The 17,645-nt window shown below is 67.0% G+C and overlaps 1 protein-coding gene across 1 annotated transcript in view; it reads left to right on the forward strand.

Annotated features, from left to right (window-relative positions):
• Positions 1-17,645, forward strand: part of ZNF469 (zinc finger protein 469) — a 182,095-nt gene that overhangs the window by 151,606 nt on the left and 12,844 nt on the right. The window contains exon 4 of the mRNA XM_032323455.1: positions 15,809-15,875. The gene's annotated coding sequence lies outside the window, so the exon portion shown is untranslated. The remainder of the gene's footprint in view (positions 1-15,808; positions 15,876-17,645) is intronic.

The raw sequence follows: 17,645 nt of genomic DNA on the forward strand, positions 1-17,645 counted from the left end.
GGCCTCAGTCTCCCCACTGTCCTGCCTCCCAGGACAGGAATGAGAGCTTGTGTGGCTGGCGATGAGCCTGAAAAACCCGTCGCCGGGGACTGGGAACGGCATCCGGCAACAGGCGTTTCGCCAGAAGGCGGAGTGGACGCCGCGTCCCCAGCCTTCTGGCCGCCGGTCATCCCAGGCACGTGCCCTCAGGAAGAGTGGCAGGCCCCCACGTGCGGGCGGCCCTGGGGCCTCGGCAGAAAGGGGCTCACCATCCACACCGGCGCCGTCCAGAGAACCGGGATGCAAGTCCTGGGCAGGGAGTTTCTGGCGTGATCGGGGACGGCAGGTCGGGAAGGGCAGGAGGTCAGTGGGTCACACGTCTCAAACACCAGCCTGCGTGTAAACATTGCACACACGCGTGTAGCATGCTGTGTGTTATGGAGCTCGCCGTGTATGTAACCGGTGCCAACTACGTGGCCGTGTGCGTGTGTGCATAGCATGTAACTGGCGTGTCTGGTCTGTTGCACGACAGCCCCGGACACCATGTGCCAGGCGCCGTGCTGGAGCCGTGCCCCGATCACGGGTGTGACTCCCACGGGACCCCTCTGTGTAGATGACTTGAGGATACTGTGCGTGGAGGCTCCGAGGGGCACACCCAGCTCCCCAAGGAGGGCTTGAACCCCAGTTTGCAAATCTAAAGTCTTTCCTACCCTGGGTTGGGTTGTCCCAGAGCCCAGCACGGGCCGCAGTCCACGCACGTGCCCCAGTGCCAGGACAGTGTCGCGGCCGGCGCCCCAGGAGGCAGACTCAGGAGCTCAGGAGAGCTCGGATGTGGACCCCTTGCTTGGCTGGAGCGTCCATGGTGCGCCCCGGGAGCGGATGGACAGCATGGACCTGCGACACCTCCACCGCAAAGCGGTCATTCTCACGGGCTGGGGACAAAGCAGATGATGAGAACATCACTCACTGTGCTGACAGCCTGACCCCCACCCCTGCCCCATCTGGTTTAGTGCCCAGCCACCCCTCTGAACAGAGGGATCTCTGGAGTGAGAGCCCGTGAGAGCCGCACCTGTCACTCGCTATGTAAGCAACAGCCCCAAACCCAGGATGGCAGCAGCTCGTGGAGCATTTGCAGCTGGGCCAGTCTGTGCGCCGTGGGCCGGGCCAGGAAGAGGCATAGAGGTGCTTACAAGCCGCCGGGCTCCTTCCGAGCGGTCTGCTGCTTTCCAGAGCCCTTGCGGAGGGACCAGCCTCTCCCGACCAGCCCAGCTGTGAGGATGGTAGCAGCCCAGCCAGGGGTCGGCCGCGGGCTACGGGGTGGGATCTCTAGGCAGAGCTGGAGGGGAGTGGGGGAGCTGGGCCTCTCGGTGCCCTAGTCTGTCGGCAGTCAGCTCTGTGCTCAGCGCTGCACGGGAGTGTCTTGTAGCAGCCCCGCGCGGCGGAGCAGGCCCAGGGAAGACAGCCAGGGTCAGGACAGAGGACAGGAAGGGGGTCAGAGAGAGCACGACTGTGTTTCCTGCCGGGGGTGGCAGAGCATCCACTCTAGGGAAGGACAAGTCTGGCTCCCCAACCCCCAGCCTCCGCTCTGGCCTGCCTGCCCCGGGGCCCTCCAGAGGCTCCAGCGGAAGGGGGATCCAGACTCAGATGGCTGCGTAAGGTCCCGCCTCCCGCAGGACTCCCGCTGACCAGGCGTGTACCCGGGGGAGGGCACGGCTTGTCCCTTCTCCCAGCCACGAGACAGAGGCTGTTGGTGACAGTCTGTGGGCTCCCAGGCCACCCAACTCCAACCATGTCCTGTCCTCTTCTGGGGTGTGAGAGCAGGCGGTGGGGCAGTTGCTCACTCTAAGACTTTGCTCCCTTGGCCCTGCAGTTAGCCAGGGGCTCCAGTACAGCAGTCAAGACCCCAAGACCCAAACTGCAGTCCGGACAACGGATGGACGGATGGGTGGACGGATGGGTGGACGGATGGCCGGGTGACTACCTTTTCCAGGCAGTGTGCCAGGCAGAGACCCGACTGTGCACCTGTCATGCAAGGCTCTGTCCCCCAGGGGCTTCCCGTCGACCAGGAGGCCATGAATCCAGGGACTACATGAAGCCCTGAGCGGGCTCTGCAAGTGTTGCCGGATGATGAAGTCTCTGAAATGTCACGAGGGGAGATGACCAGGAGACAGTGAAGGGACAGTGACGTGGCGAGAAGCTGCCACCTGAGCACGAGCATGAGGGCGTGTGGGGACAGACATGTGCGTCCCAGCGGAGCCTCAGTGGCCCCTGGCCCTTGCCTGTTCTCCAGCACTGCACGGTTACCCACTGTCTGAGCCCGCACGGGGACTAACTCTGCCAGGGGCCAGGGGCACAGGGAGCGGCCAGCTGCCTGCCTGCCTATGGGCACCTCTCCTCTGGTTCCGGGGGCCTCTCTGTCCGAGTTCACCCCTGTCTGTCTCCCCCATTCAGTTCCTCCCCTGGTGGGGACACCAGCTGGGGAGGGCGTCCGGGGGCTAAGCCCGGGTCGCGTGGCCAGTCAGGCTTTGCGGGGGGTCTGCCGACTGTCTCATCTGACCGGCCTGCACAGAGCGGAAAGACCCCACAAAAAAGGCCAGCTCAGCCTGGGAAGAGAAAACCGAACGCTGACACCCAGCCTCACGTACCAGAGGTGACATCTGTGGGAGACGTGTGGATCAGGACACTTTCAACCTCTCCAAGGTCCAGACCCTCGGGGCGGGGAGGAGGAAGGGTGAGGCCAAGAGTCTGGGTCAGAAGCACAGAGCCCAGGACCCGGAGTCCCGAGTCCAGGGCGGTGACAGCGCGGGGGAGCGCCCGTCCAGCAGGGCGACCCCGGGCCGTGGTCCGACACCCCATGGGGCCTAGCAGTCACCCCGGGCTTGACACACCGTGCAGACCGCTCTGAGTGCGTGCGGTAGCTGCACCTTTACACTTGCAGCATTTTTCAGAGCGAAGCCCGGATGCCAGATCATTCTGCCTGTAAAGACTTCCAGAAACACTGCTGGCCCTTCAGGGACAAGCCAGTGGTCAGCAGTTAGGGGTTTCAGAGAGGGTAGTAACGAGTTACCGGTGCAGATGAGTCACTGGCCTTTCTAATGGAAGTGAGAGGGAGTCTGAGGCCTTCCCCGTGGCCGTACCCCTTTTCAGCCCCATTCTGTGAGGCTTTCCTGGCAGGCGAGGCCGGGAAGGTGACGGAGCCCGTGGCAGCTGAGCTGCTGGAAGCGACGGTCCCCGGAGCACGGACGTCACCTGTGCCGGGTCAAACGGGAAGACCTAGGAGCCTTAGAGAACACTGGAGACCTCCGGCGCAGGACGGTTGCTTTGAGAGCACGCGTGACTGTGCTCACGGGGCAGTCCTTCCTTTCTGAGCGGCCGGGGGCGGGGACCGAGGTGCAGCAGGACGGAGGCACTGACCACTGGACAGAGCTGAGTGCTAGTGGCCACGTGAGGAGGAGGATTATAAAGTAAGGCACAGGTTGGGCCTCTCGGGACAGCCGGCTGCTGGCCAAGGACAGGACCGGCGCCCAGCGGAGTCCCCTGGGAGCCCCCGTATGAGGCTGCATTGGTCACAGGGGGACAGAACTCAGCTCAAAACAGGTTAAGCAAAAGGAAACCATTTGGCTCACAAAATGGGGTGACACAGGGATTGCATCCTGTGTAGCTGGGTCCAGGCACACCCATGGTGGCCTTGGAGTCCAGTCTCGTGGCAAGGGGACAGTCAGCCGCCTGGAAGCACATGGACGGGGGGAGAGGAGGGGTTCTCCCCAAGGCACACCCGAGTGACCGTTGCCAGAAACACGGAGGGGTGCTGGGCCGGCACGGGACGGACGCCCCACGGAGACCACCGGCAGGGGTGGCCCCGGGCGGGAGATGGAGCCAAGCGGGAAGACCCAAGCCCTGAACCTTGGGGTACAGCCCCCAAGCAGGACGGGGGTGCGAGCTCGCAGCTCCCGGGTCAGATCCGTTCTGCACGCGTGTCGGGCGTGGCCTTGGGCTGTTTTCAAAATCACAGGAGTCCACAGTGATACCCGCGCTTCCGTTGGAAACCTGCGGGAGGCGTCCCTGCCGCGGCCCCACGGCCACGGGACACGGCAGGGGTGAGGCACGAACAGGCCACGGCGGCCCCCGTGGCCGTGCCAGCTCCTGCCTCACATGCTCTCACCCGGCCCCTCGAGGCCTGCGGGGGCTGCGGCTGGGAGAGAGCACGGTCCCCGCACGGCTGGCGGGACGAAGACGCGGCTAACCACAGGGAGGGACAGACCCAGGGCTGTGGGGTCCTGCGGGACCCCAGGAAACAGGCGAGGTTGGGAGCCTTGGGCCGTCAAGGCCGGCCCCTCCCAGCCACCCCCACGGGGCTGCAGCGTCCTTCCCTCGGCCCCCACCGAGGGCCCAGGCCAGAAGAGCCCCCCGGCCCTGCCGCCCGCAAGGCAAGCCGGCCTCCGCGGCCCGCCCCCGAGCACTTGCACTGGAGCTCTTGGCAGCTGGGGAGCGCTAACGTGGCTCCGCTGCTTGGGGAACTTTGAAGGAAACTAATTAAAAGCAGCTCAGATGTGAACAGCTGGGCAGTGGCAGGGGCCAGGGGCAACTTTCCACAGGGTCCAGAGCGAGCTGCCGAGCCGCCACCATGAGCCGCTGCGTCCGGCCAGGCCCGCAACAGCCCCTGGCCGGGAAGCTGGGTCCAGGGGATCCAGGGGTCTGGGGGACAGGGGCAGGAGTGTGCGTATGCTCGGTGCTCAGGGTGGCTGCTGTGGCGGTGGGGTCGGTCCCTCGCCGCGACCCCTAGAGCCGCCATCCCTCAAACCCAGGCTGAGGAGGGGCCCTGCAGAGAGCACCATGTTGCTCCTCCGCCTGGAGGTCTGCAGGAGACCCGCTCTCGGATCCTTGTCGTTGTAAGCGCCCCTGCCTTGCGTCGGAAAGCCAGAAGGCCGAGTGCATGCCCTCCCTCTGCGCGGCCTCGGGGAGTCCCGGGGATGCCCTTCCTGGGGGGAGCTTTGAAGCCCTACAGTCTTCCTCTGACCTAAAAACCGGTGTACACCTTTTATCTGGGGAAGAGGACCAACACGGTCCCGACAGCGTGGAAGGGGGTGGCGTGAGCGAGCCAGCCCCTCTAGACACCCGGAGCCTGTGCGCCCGGCAGCCAGGGCTCTCCCATCCCGTGACCCCAGCAGGCCTGCAGTCAAGCCAGGGCGCCCAGGGGACAGCAGCCGGCTGTGACGGGCCCGCAGGAGTGGCGTGGAGACCGCGGGGGCCTGGCTAGCACAGAGCTGCATGGGCCTCCGTCCACACCAGTCCGTGCACAGCTGCACCGGGAGAGTTCAGGATGCTTGTCCGTGCCGGGAGCGGGGTGACGCGGCCATGGTGGGGGCCCCTCTGCTCCGCGGGACACACGTTGCTGGTTCTATATATTCCGCGTCCGATTCGATCACGGTCTCACGGAGGCTGCACCAGGCCTGCAGGGAGGTCCCTGACGCCCGCTGGCTCACTGAAACCTCCCACAGCCTGTGTGGCTGATGTTGGGATCCCCACTGTCAACAGGGGACACAGGTGTCATGGCCCACGCAGCTGGATTCCACACCGGCACCTCACATTCTGTGTAGGTTTTCAGGGTGTTTCCAGCTGCGCCGGCCCTACTGGTGACCCCAGACAGGAAGAAACCAGAGGCAGCGGTGTCCCAAGCTGTCAGGGGCCTCTGAACGGCCGAGCCCAGTGTCCTGCATGTAGAGACGTCAGCAGCAGGACAGACAACAGGCACACACACCCCGGTATGCACACGCACAGAGGCGCACAGGCGCACGCGGGCACACACACGCGGGCACACACAGACACACACGCATGGGCATACGCGGACACACGCAGACACACAGGCAGGCGTGCTCACTGCACCCTGACCCCCGCCTCCTCCGAGCCGGCTGGGCCAGGAACCTGGTAACAGGCACCCCCTGCTGGACGTCGAGGGGACAGGACGGCCCCACACCCAGAGGCCCCCACAGCCTCTCTGAGACCCCGCTGGGAACCAGCTGGGTGCACGCACCGCCCTCCCGGCCAGCATCCCCGGGGCGGGCGAGATCTCATGGGGAAATGGAGTCCCAGAGAGACACATTCTAGCATCGCTTTGTGAGGATCTGAATTCCTGCCTTGTAGGAGGTCTGTCCGCGCCCCCGGGGGCCAAGGACCGGTGGTTCATTATACTAACACCAGCGACACGGTGACCGCGAACACTCACTGGGGCGGGCCGTGAGCTGATGCTCGACCTGTGCCGTCTGATGTGACCCTGCAGACCCCACGAGCAGGGACCAGCGTCAGACCCACTGACAGGCGGGTGGATGGGGCGGAGAGGCTAAGTGATGGCCCGAGGTCACCCAGCAAGGGAACGGTGGTGCCTCCCTCGGACCACAGCATCTGTGTCCTCAGTCCCCCTTTCCCGATGGGGCCTGACTGGCCCATGGCCTCCAGCTCGTGGAGGGGCCAGGACCCCTCTCCTGAGGCATCAGAGAGCCCGTGGCTGGGCAGACTCATGGGGACTTGGGGAGCTGCAGGGCCGGCCCGGGCGTGGCCATGACTCTGCACGCGCGACGGGCGCCAGCAAGGTGGCTCCCAGGCCCTCTTTGAAGAAACACGTGGTCTCAGCCCTGTCCAGCCAGGTTCCCGGGCCCCAGGGACCCCAAGGCAAGTGCCAGGCCTGACACGCTCTGCCCTCAGGGACACGTGGTCCAGCAGTGGGGCGCGGGGGTCAAGCAAGCACGTGACTAGAGGCCGTGGACGAGACCAGGTAGGCTTCCGGGCAGGTGATATTCCCGAAGACAGAGGCCCGCAGGCAGCACAGGCCTGGCCCCCCACCCCCGCCCTCCTGGGTCCCCGCCCCATCCCCACCCAGATCACAGCAGGCAGAGCTGAGCGAGTCCATTAAATTAGAGCCCAGACCGCGCGACTCTCAGGAGGGCTGTGGCCGTGAGACCGGGGTCCGACCCGTAACAGGACGCGTTTGCCGACTCTCCGTGGAAGAAGGGCTCTCCGGGCCGTGTGGGGCTCCCTGTGCCGGCCCTGGGGGGAGAGGGGCCCGTGAATGCCCCCGAGTGCCTGCCACTCAGGCACGACACGCCGACCGAGTGTCCACCCTGCTGGGCCTCAGTGTCCCCTAGTGCACAGCGCTGGGGGGCGGTGATGGCCGGGGACAGGCGTCCCGTCAGAGTGTCCTGCACCAGCAGGGGTGGACACTGTCTGTGGTACGTTTGGCTCTGTGGCCTTGGCCTCCGTTCTGCCCTCTGGGAAAGGGGTGACCATGAAAGCAGCTGGGGACAGAGGGTTGCACAGCAGACCCCGCTCCTTGGGTCCACACAGCAGGGCTCTCTGGCCCCCGGGCAGGCTCTGTCGACGGTGGGGAGGGAGCCCAGGCCTGGCCCCCACTCTGCCATGTGTGCCAGGAGGGCAGGCGATGGCTGCCGTCGGGGGAGGCACTGAGAGGCCGGGGGGCGGCTAGGGGCAGCCAGGGGTGGTGAGCTGCCCCCCCAGGGGCCCCTGAGACCCACCAGGAAACTGTGGCTGGAGATACTCTGGGTCCCCTCAGTGTCAGGAATCGGGGACTTCCTAAGGGATGGGGGAGCGGCAGGCCCCCTAGGCTGGTTCCCGAGGTTTGTCCCCCCTGGGCACCCCTCAGGTGGAGCCCTGCATGTCCCCAGGAGGATGGATGGGTCTGCGCTGGGGGCTGGAAGCCCCTGCCCGGCCTCTTCCGGCCACCCGGGTCCACAGGAGCCTCGGGGTTTGCCGCCCCAAAGCTCCCATGACCCACACAGCTCACTCCAGTCGACAATGGGTGTTGCCGCCACACGCAAGCGAGAATGTGGGCAGAGGGGGACATAGCCTGGGCCGGCCAGCGGCTGGCAGGGGACAGCAGGAGGGAAGACGGGCTCATTTCCGCGGCCTCGGAAGCCCAGCGGGGCTGTGGGGCCGTGAAAGCCGGGACTGGAAAGGGGTCCAGGTGGCAGCTTCTAGGGCAGACCTGAGGCTTATCAGAGGGAGAGGCTCCCCCGACACGCAGCTCAGCGCCCCCGCCGAGTGGGGGTTCCCTGCCCACTGGAAAGGGCTGCTTGGAGGGCCGGGGTCAGCCAGATGGGGTGGGCCCAGGGAGAGCCCGGCCAGGCCCCCCACCTGGGGCTGCCCAGACACCGGCGGAGACTTCCCGGCAGGACAGCGGGCTGGCTGGCCCCGGGCCCCAGACAGCCCCACGGAGAGCAGGGAGAGGAAGGTCGCTGGCCCGAGCTGCTGAGCTAGAGGCCCCAACCCGCCTTCCAGCCGCGGCCTTGAGTCGCTTTCCCTCCCGGAGCCTGCGTCTCTGCTCTGGGCCACAGGGAGCACGACAGAACCACCGCGCAGGCCTGAGAGGCTTAACGCGGTCGCCCTGGCTCTCAGGCATCCTCGCCCGGGCCGTGCGCCATCGGGGGACGCACGGAGCCTGCGTTAGGGCTAGGACCCCCATGTGGGAAGGCACGTGAACCCCCCACCTCTTGGGGGCCTGCCACCAGGAGAGGGTTTTCCAAACGGTGCTGGGGGTCCAGCAGGAACGGAGCCAGAAGCAGCCCCCGGCGCCTCCCGGCCTCCCCGGGACCCGCCTGCGGTGGGAATTCAAACCGTTCCGCCTCCCTCTACGAACGCGGCCGCAGCGCGTTATGGGGCGGCAGGACGCAACAAGAGGGAGACGGAGCTTGGAGCTGGCACAAGCCCTGGCCTCCCTCACGGGAGCCCTGTGACCCTGAGCCCGTCCCCCAAACCTGAGCCTCGGTTTCCCACTTGTGTGAACGAGCTGCGTGCTGCTTCCCCAATTCCACGGGGCGGCCGGCGCCTCCAGGACGGACGGCCTGGGAACGCCTCGCCCGGCGCTCGGTCGGCCCAGCACTCGGTGCCGCGTCCTCCCACGGCCGGGACGCCGCGGCGGGTCACCCCACGCGACAGGGCCCGTGCTGAGGGCCCCCCCTCCAAGCAGCTGCCCGCCGGCGTGGTGCTAATCCTTTCCTCCTTGGGAAGTGAAACTGTAATCCCTTTTAATTGAACAAGGAGGCTGATGGGATCCGGAACCTGACGGGCGAGTATCGAGCGCCGCCACCGGGCCTCCACGGAAGCTCGTGCGTCTTGTCGCGCGGGAGACCGCTCGTTAAACCCCGCCATCCGCACGGCCCCAGCAAGCGAGGGAGAAGGGCTTCTGGGAGGGTCTCACTCAGTTTCCCAGCGTCACAAGGTTCCCCGACCTCCGAGGGGTGTCGGGGCACCGCTGTCGGCCAGCTCCCTTTCCTCCTGCAGCCTCGGCTTCCTCACCTGTCAAATGGGTCTAAGGCTGCTCCCCCAGGCTGGCTGGAAGCAGGGAAGACCGGCCTGAGGCACCTCACCCCGAGCCCCAGGGGAGCAGGAGCCAAGCCCAGCCCCAGCCAGGCTGGCCCCCAGGGGCCCGTTCCCTCCAGGTCTGCGATGCTCTGCTGCCCTCTCGCAGAACTTGATCTCTGTGCCACAGTCGGGGTCACAGGGTTCGGGGTGACCGCTTGCGAGCTTCCCGGGGCATGCTCTGGGCCCCACCCCCCCCCTCGGGTGCTGGTCCTCTGCCCACCCTCGGCATCAAAGGTCGGGAAGCCTCTCGCTCCCCGAAGGCGTGGTCGGTGCGCCCTGGGCTTCATGCGGGGCCGAGAAAGGGGCGGCAAAGGACGGACTTTGGCCAGCGGATGGGCTGTCGTGGGGAGGATGACGACAGGCTTCCCGACAGTCAGAGCCACGGGAAGCTCTGAACACCCAGCTTCGAGCGTTCCCAGTGGGACCCTGAGCCCAGGGGGCCAAGGCCGGCTAAGGCTGGAGGCACTGAGGTTCCTGCCCCGCACTGGGGCAGTGATGGGACCAAAGGCCAGGTCTCCGAGAGCGGGTGTCCACCCGACAGAGCCCACGGGGACCTCGGGTCTGCAACCATATGGGGTTCAGGGTCCACCCTGGGGACAGAGGGCACCAGGATAAGGCCAGCCACCCCCACCGCCCAGCTTCCCCCCACCCCGGTCCCTCTAGCCACATTCCCTCCCGGCCGGTGGGGATGGGGTTGATAGAGCTGGTACCCAAACCGGGTAGTGCCAGCCCTTCCTCAGACCAGCTGCTCAGCACCCAGACCAGTGTCTTCCCTTCTCTGGGGCAGGGGGGCCAGGAGCAGGGACACTAACAGCTGCTTTAAGCGTTGCTGGAGCGCTGCCCTGGCCACGACCTCGATGCCTCTGGTCCCGGGAGCCCAGGCTCTGCCACTGTGGCCTCCAGCAAGCCCGCACCCTCTCTGAGCGGCAGAGCTCAGAGCCGCGTGCAGCTGAAGTGAGCACAGAAAGCTAGGTGCCCCCAGAGATCCTCGTTCTAAAATCACGAGCCCACTCTGAAGAAGACACCTTGCCCGCTTACTGTAAACTGGTTTCCTTGGATCCCCGAGTTCTGCTGCTGCCGTTAGTCCTCACGAGCCGCTGCCCTAGGGGAGCTCCTCTCGGCTTTAGGGCAGCAGACACTTGCTGCACACACCCCCGGCTTGGCCGACAGCTTGCTAGGGCCTCTGAATCCCAGGGCGACCCCGGCATGGCAGACCCTGGGTGTCACCACCCCTGCGGTCCCTTGTCCCTCTGAGCCGGGGAGGAGCACGTCCCAAGGCGTAGGCCAGGGGGCCGCCAGCCTGTGCCAGGACTAGCTGCGTCTGGTGTCGGCATTCGCGGTATGGGACGCACCTCCCAAACTGAGCATCAGCCTTGCCCCAGATGTCCCTGCCCTCAGGGGCCAGGGCAGAGATGGAGGGGCCCCGGGCAGCACCCCTGCCTGCTGCCTCCTCCAGGGGAATGGGGTCCAGAGTCCGAAGACCGTGCGCCCCCTCCACGGCCTGGGAGAGCCCACAGGACGTGCATGTGTGTGTTTGCACACGTGTATGTCCACGTGCTGGGGACTGTTCACACGTTTGGGCGTGTGTGCACGGGTACCCATGCGTGCGTGCTCCTGGGTGGGCACACATGGGCACGCGTGTGCTGAGGGGAGCGTCTGGCCCATCTCACGGATGGACAAACTGAGGGCTGCAGAGCTTCCCCAAGGCACCCAGAGAGGCCAGCAGAAGGCTGGGCAGAGCCAGGTCCTCTGAAGCCTGTGCTGGACCCCGAGGGTAGGGCTGAGCCCACACGGCCACAGGACAGGCTGGACCCCAGCCCTCATGCTGCCTGCGGTGGAGTTCGGGGCAGTGCATCAGCAAGCCGGGGAGGGCCAGAGAATGACTGCAGGCAGCAGCTATGCTAGCTCCATGGTCAGGGAGGACTTCCTGGAGGAGGTGGCATTGCAGCTAGACCAGGGGAGGAGGGAAAGGAGGCATATCCCGGGAAGGGAATGGTCAGGGTAGGTGCCGAGGGCGGGAGCCTGCCCGGTGTGCGGGGACGCGGAGCATGGCAGAGGGCAAGCAGGTGTCAGGGACGGTGGAGGGCTGAGGGCAGAAAGATCTAGGCAGTGCCGGGCGCAGACCTCTCGGGCATGTGGCGCCCGAACCCGGAGCTCGGGCGTGAAGGCACAGGGATCCCCGCAGCGACTCTCCCCTGGGTACCCCACATGTGGCCCTCAAAGGACTTGACACCTCTCCTACTTTCGGTCCCCAGTCTCCCTCTGTGGCCCTTCCGTGGCCAGCCTGTATGGGACGGTGTGGTCACTGCCGTCTTGCAGGTGAGGTCCCTAGAGAGCTGGCCGGGCACCAGCCACCCAGGACTGCTGCCGCCCGGGGTTCCAGAGGGCACCGTCAGCGCAGGCATCGGGGACAGCCCCTGGCCAGAGTGGTGACCGGGCCGGGACTCCCACCTTTGATTCCTGGCGGCTCTCCGCATGCCAGGCGGTTAGCTGGGCCAGCGAGTGCGTTCCAGACCACACGGGCCGTCGGACGTGCCAGCAGGCCACTCAGGCTCGGGGACAGTTCCCCTGGGCCGGGCTGGACATGGACTGTCCAATGCGTGTCCATCTCCTCCTGTGGTCCCCCTGCTCCCACAGCCAGCCACAGTCAGCGCAATCCTGTCACACGTCGGCCGGACCCTGCCCATCCATCCCTGCCGGGGATCCCAGGGCATCTAGGGATCAGATCTGCAGCCCCGCCCAGGGGAGGGCGTGTGGGGTCTGGGATGGGCCGCCGCAGCCGCAGGCGGTGCAGGGATCCCGCGCGGTCACCAGGTGCGGTCACCAGGCTCCGTCTGGCCTGTGGGCCCTGGCTGGCCGGCTGACCCCCGAAGTCTGGGAAGCAAGGAGCTGCTGCAGGAGTGTGTTTGCACTTCCACCGTCGGTCCTCGCGGAACAGAAGGGCAGGGCGAGGGGCCTGTCTGGGCCGCGGGGTGGGCGACGGCCCCGTCCCGAGGCAGGACCCCGCCGCCACGCCGGCCCCTCCCTGTCATGCTCGAAGACATCGCCTTCTCCCACATGCTCCTCTTCTCTCCCTCCTGTTCAAGGATCTCAAATGTGCGCCCCGATAAGGCAGACAAACACGCTTCCCGGCCCCGTGCAACGCCTGCCTCCACTTTCCCCCGAGTAATTAAGATGAACGCAGCCGATAATTGGCAGGGCGCTCGTAAGCGCTGCCGCGGCCCACGGCCGAGAAACCGTGGCACCGGCACGGGATTATCTGCGCGCTCGGGTAACCGATAGTTTTTAAGCAAAGCGGCAGCGTTTGAAGGGCAGGGGCAGGAGAGTGTCGGTAGAAGGAATGTCGCCAGGAGCCGCGCCACAGCGCCCAGAGCACCCGGCTGGTGACTGGGAGCCCCGGGTGGCTCGGGCCACAGCACTCAGCTCCCCGAGGATCCAGGGCCCATGCGGGGACACGGCCGGCCAGGGCCGGGGTGGCTGCGGCAGGAACGGAGAGCGAGCGAGGGGGCACTGCGTGCCGCAGCCTTGGCGTGGGGGTGCGTGGGGACACAGCTCTGCCCGGCCATGCACTAGCAGAGACCCTGGAGCCACTGGCCCCGCCCCACAGAGCTGGCACCAGGCCCCCCTGCACGCTCCCCTGCCCCCGGGGGGCGGCCAGGAGGGGTGCACGCCAGGGAGGCCAGCAGCAGAGCCGGAGGTGGGGGCAGGCTGCCAGACGCAGGACAGGGAACCAGGCGTCAGGGCACCTCCCAGCCAGGAGGTCCTGACCCGGCCGCAGTGCTGAGGCCCTTCCCCACCTGTCGGGCCCTGCACGCCCTCACCGGCCCTGCCTCCTACCCTGACACCCCACGTGTTCCGTCCCGGCCCTGCTCCCACGTCCGTGCCGGCTTCTGCCTCCCTCGGCCGCCCCAGCTGGGAGAGAGACCCCTCACGTGCCTCAGCGTCCCATCTGTAGTTCAGGAGGGGCCTGGCAGGGCGGCGTGAGGAGAGCAGCCCACCGCAGGGCCACGTCCTGGGGCGGGTTCTCTGGGGCCGCGGGGGCGCGGTGGGGAGGGCTGGGGCGGGGAGCAAGGCACACAGCACTTGAACCTGGGTGGGCGGCCTCGTGGGGCTCGTCCCGGCCCGCCTGACCCCCTGACCCCCGGCTGGTCTGGACCCCAGCAGGTGCCTCGGGTAGGGGGCTGGGCTAGGGGGGCTGAGGAGTTCCTGAGCCGGGAGGGTCTCACGCTTGGACACAGCCCCACAGCTGGGAGACAGGCCGGGGCACCAGGCTCTGACTGCACAGGCCAGCCCAGGACGTGGGAACACGGTCTGCCGTGACCGCGGGGGACACCCTCAGTGATCGCCTGACCAGTATCGCCCTGGTGGATACCCATGCAAACGGGAGGGCTTCTCGGAAGAGGCAGACAGAGAGGACCTAGGAAGTGCCCCCATCCACAGGGGCCCACTGCATGCTGGTTTTTGCACGAATCATGGGGCGTCAGGAACCCCCTAAGGTTAGGACACTGACGGTCCCAGAGAGGCCCGGGCTGGCCCGGTGGGCCCGTCGCACACCCTCCCCGTGCAGGTGTGTGGGAATCGGGAAGGCAGGAATGAAGCAGGTGAGGCGTCCTAGGTGGGGCGGGCGTCTCCAGAGCAGCCGGGGAGCGAAAGGTCAGGAGAGCAGACAGAGAGGCCACAGCGACATAGGGCAGATTGGGGGCAGGGGAGGAGCAGGAACAGAGGCCAGACGCCATGAGGGGGTCGAGGGGTCGCAGGGAGGCCCAGGAGGGCCAGGTCCAAGCCTACAGCAGGACCGCCGGGAGCCACCGCCCCACACCCCAGCCAGAGCCAGCGGCACGTTCACAGTCTCGGGTTACCCGGGACGAGGGGGCCGGGTAGTGTTTCTGCGGGAAGAGGAGGTGCCTGCTCCCGGGGGTTCCCTGGGGCGGCCTGGGATCGGAGGGATTGCATTGACTTCAAAGGAGCCCCAGGCCCGCTGAAACCCACACCCAGGCACAGCGAGGGGCCTTGCCAGGAGCCTGGGCGGAGGTGGGAACCCGAGACCCTGGGCACACCTGTTGCCCCGAGCCTGCTTTAGCGTCCAGGCCCCGGACACGGTCCGTCTAGCCCCTATAGGAGCCATGGGCCGAGAGGGTGACTGCGTGGCTGAGCTCTGCCCACAGGCTTGGCACCCCCCGGAGAGGAACCCACGGTGCGGAGCTGCTGTGTCCGGCGCGGGAGCACAGTCGCAGGCCGCCTTCTCGTCCCTTTGCCTCGCCGCGTGCTGTGCGACAGACAGGTCACACCTCCTTCTGTCGTGCTGACCTCCAAGCAGACCCCGTGAGGCAGAGCCGAGCATGGCCTTGCACACGCCTCAGACAAACGTAGAGACATGTGCCCCATCAGACGGGCGAGGGTAGGGACGGCTCCACACGGGGTCAGCGGGCCCCACCTGCCAGCTGCAGGGGAGGGGCGTCCTTCCTGCTCTGGTGCGGGCCTCAGACCGAAGCCGGGGACCTCAGGAGGCATCCCAGACCCATCGGCTAGAAGAGGCAGTGTCTGCTGCGGGGAGCAAGCCGCTGCTAAAGCAGCCGCCACCGGTGTCTCGCAGTTCCCAGGTCAGGAGTCCAGGAGCGGCTCCGCAGGGCGGGCTCCTGGGCTCCCCGAGGTTGTGCTGGAAGGTCGGCACGGGCCGCAGGCTGGTCTGGAGGCCCAACCGGGGCTGGAGGCGCCGCTTCACGTGGCTGTGGGTGGGGCCCCGGGGCCTTGCACATGGCCTGCCCACAGGGCTGCTGAGCGTTCCACCACTTGGCAGCCAGTGGCCCCGGGGGGGCGACTGACGGTGAGCAGTCAGGATGCTAACGCCCTGTGAGCTGATTGCCACAGCCTGACCCTCCCTCCCCCAGCCCCGGCGCGGCGGCCGGTCTCCATGCGCAGCCCACCTTGAAGGGGAGGGACCGGGCTCCAGCGCGGGGAGGGACCGGGCTCCAGCGCTGGGAGGGAGGAGCAATGAAGGGCCTCCTGGCGACTTTCAGAGCCGTCATGCCCGCGCTTTGACAGCCGCTCTCCGTATTGGCTGGTATTTGCATCGGTAGACTCTGGACAGAAACGCAGGAGTCCGCCTCCGCTGCCCGCCCAGCAGGGCTGGGGCATGGGGTCCATGGGGCCGGGCTTGGCGCCAGGCTTCTCTCTGCAGACCTCGGAGCGCTGTCCCCGGTTTCGGAACCGCATGAGTGTGTCCCCTGTGCACACACTTCCTAGCAGAGGGAAGTGTAGAATAATCATCAAACCTGGGGGGAAGCGGGCGGCCGACCCCCAGCCCGGCAGGGGCCCCAGGGACAAGCCTCCGGAGCTCACCCATCTCCCCGCGCCCCCCGTGGCAGCCCCACTGGCTCTGCAGGGCGCCGGGTGGGGGGCTGGCTCCTCCGGTGGGGAGGGGGCACGCCATCTGACATGTTTCCCATTCTCTCGGCAGCCGAGAAACCCCCATTCCTCAGGAAACGGACCTGCACAGCGACTCGGCTGACGGACTGACTCCCCAGGTACGTAGCCGAGGACACTGGAACAGGGCCAGGCCGCCTCTCGGGCCGGAGATGTCCTTGTCCCCAGCCCGAATCCCTCCCCACCGCACCTGGCCGGCCCCGTCCACCTCCAGCCATGGGGGCTTCCAGCTGCCTCCCCGAGAGACCTTCCCCCGGACTTCGCTGTGCTGTCAGGGCCCCTCCCTCTGGGGCTCTGGGAAGGCAGGGGGATTCCCCATCCGAGATGCTGCCATCCCCCAGCCTGCCCCAGCCTGTCCCTCTGCCAGCAGGCTTGGCCACGTAGCTCGGTGTGGCCACTAGACGTGAGCAGCAGGACTCGGGCCAAGCACAGACTCCCTCCCGCTGCCTTTGCAGGGGCTGAGGTCACACGTGACGGCCAGGCTGCTGGGCATCAGGGCAAGCTCCCCGGAGGAGGTGGCAGTGGGCTGCTCTTGGGGAAGGCCAGGCTTGGGGTCTGGGACAGAAAAGACCCTCGGGACACAGGCAGGTACAGAGCGGCTTGTGGATATTGTAGAAAGGTCCCGTGTCCTGGGAAGGCACAGAGGGGCATGAGGCTCGGGGAAGAGCCAGCCCTCCCTGGGGAGTGCCGCCCCCACCGGTGTACCAGGCACCAAGCCAGCTTATGTGACCATTGAACCTTAGGGCCACCCTGAGGGGGAGTCACCGTGAACCATCCCTACAAGGTCAGGGTTGTGAGAGCTGACCTTTCCCCAGCCGTGAGAGCCTCCGTGTGTCAGACCCCAGACCCAGGCAGGGCCCAGTCGCCGGCTCCCTGTCCCCGGGTGGAAATGCCCCCTCCCCAGACCATGTTGCCCTGGAGCCCAGGGGGCTCTGCAGGGGTCCTGGCCCTGAGCTCCTGTGGACACTGTGCGTCACCGCTGGGCCACATGGGGATCCCAGGGACCCAGTGCCTGCCACCCCCTGTGAGGCCCCTTTCTCCGCTCCTTGCCCGTCAGCCAGGGCTGGGCCTAACAGTTCCAGCCTCTGGAGCCAGTGGGAGAACAGGAGGAACTGACGGGAAGCGCCCAGTGCCCCGGCCCACAGCGGAGCTCGGAAGGAGCTCACTGCTGCTGTTACCGTCACGTATTCATTTGACAAACACCCCCCATGACACTTTGCTCTAAGGTCTCCTGGTCCCAAGAGAGAAAGGAGAGTGGAAGAGTGGAGGACGGGCCCCAGGCAGCAGGCCAGGTTGGGGGGGTAAGGCTGCCACTCAGGAGGGTGACGGGATGTGGGGGGCCGCTGGGAGTGGGTGCGGCACCCTCCCAGGGGAGCGAGGGGCTCTTGTACCCCAGTCAGGCACGACGCCCCTCCTCCGTGGGGTGGCCCCTGGGCAGGCGTCCGCGCAGGGAGGGAGTGCCCCCAGAGCCTGGCACTGGCTAGAAATCCACACGCAGGCCCGCCCTGCGGGGGCTGACCCGTGGGCCCCCTGGGCAGGGCCAGCCGCGCCGGGGACAGACTCACCTCCTCCCTTCCCACAGCTCCAGGCGTGCGAAGGTGGCCCCGCCCTCCTCCCTGGGCGGTCCCCCGCTCACCCCTGGGTTTATCTCAGGCCATGCCAATGACGCCCAGGTGCCCGCCGTCCCCGCCATGGGGGTCCAGTCTGGGAGTTTGCGTGGCACATGCAGCCCTCCCACTCGTGGCCCAGCTAGCACCTGGCAAGGCTGGTTTGAGGGCGGCCAGCGCTCTTCTTGGATCCTCTCTCTCCCAAAAGGAAGCCTCCCCTGAGCACAGGGGCTCCCCTGTGGCCCCCGGCAACCCCCCGACTCA

This window comes from Mustela erminea, chromosome 19, assembly GCF_009829155.1.
Source record: "Mustela erminea isolate mMusErm1 chromosome 19, mMusErm1.Pri, whole genome shotgun sequence".
NCBI lineage: Eukaryota > Metazoa > Chordata > Mammalia > Carnivora > Mustelidae > Mustela > Mustela erminea.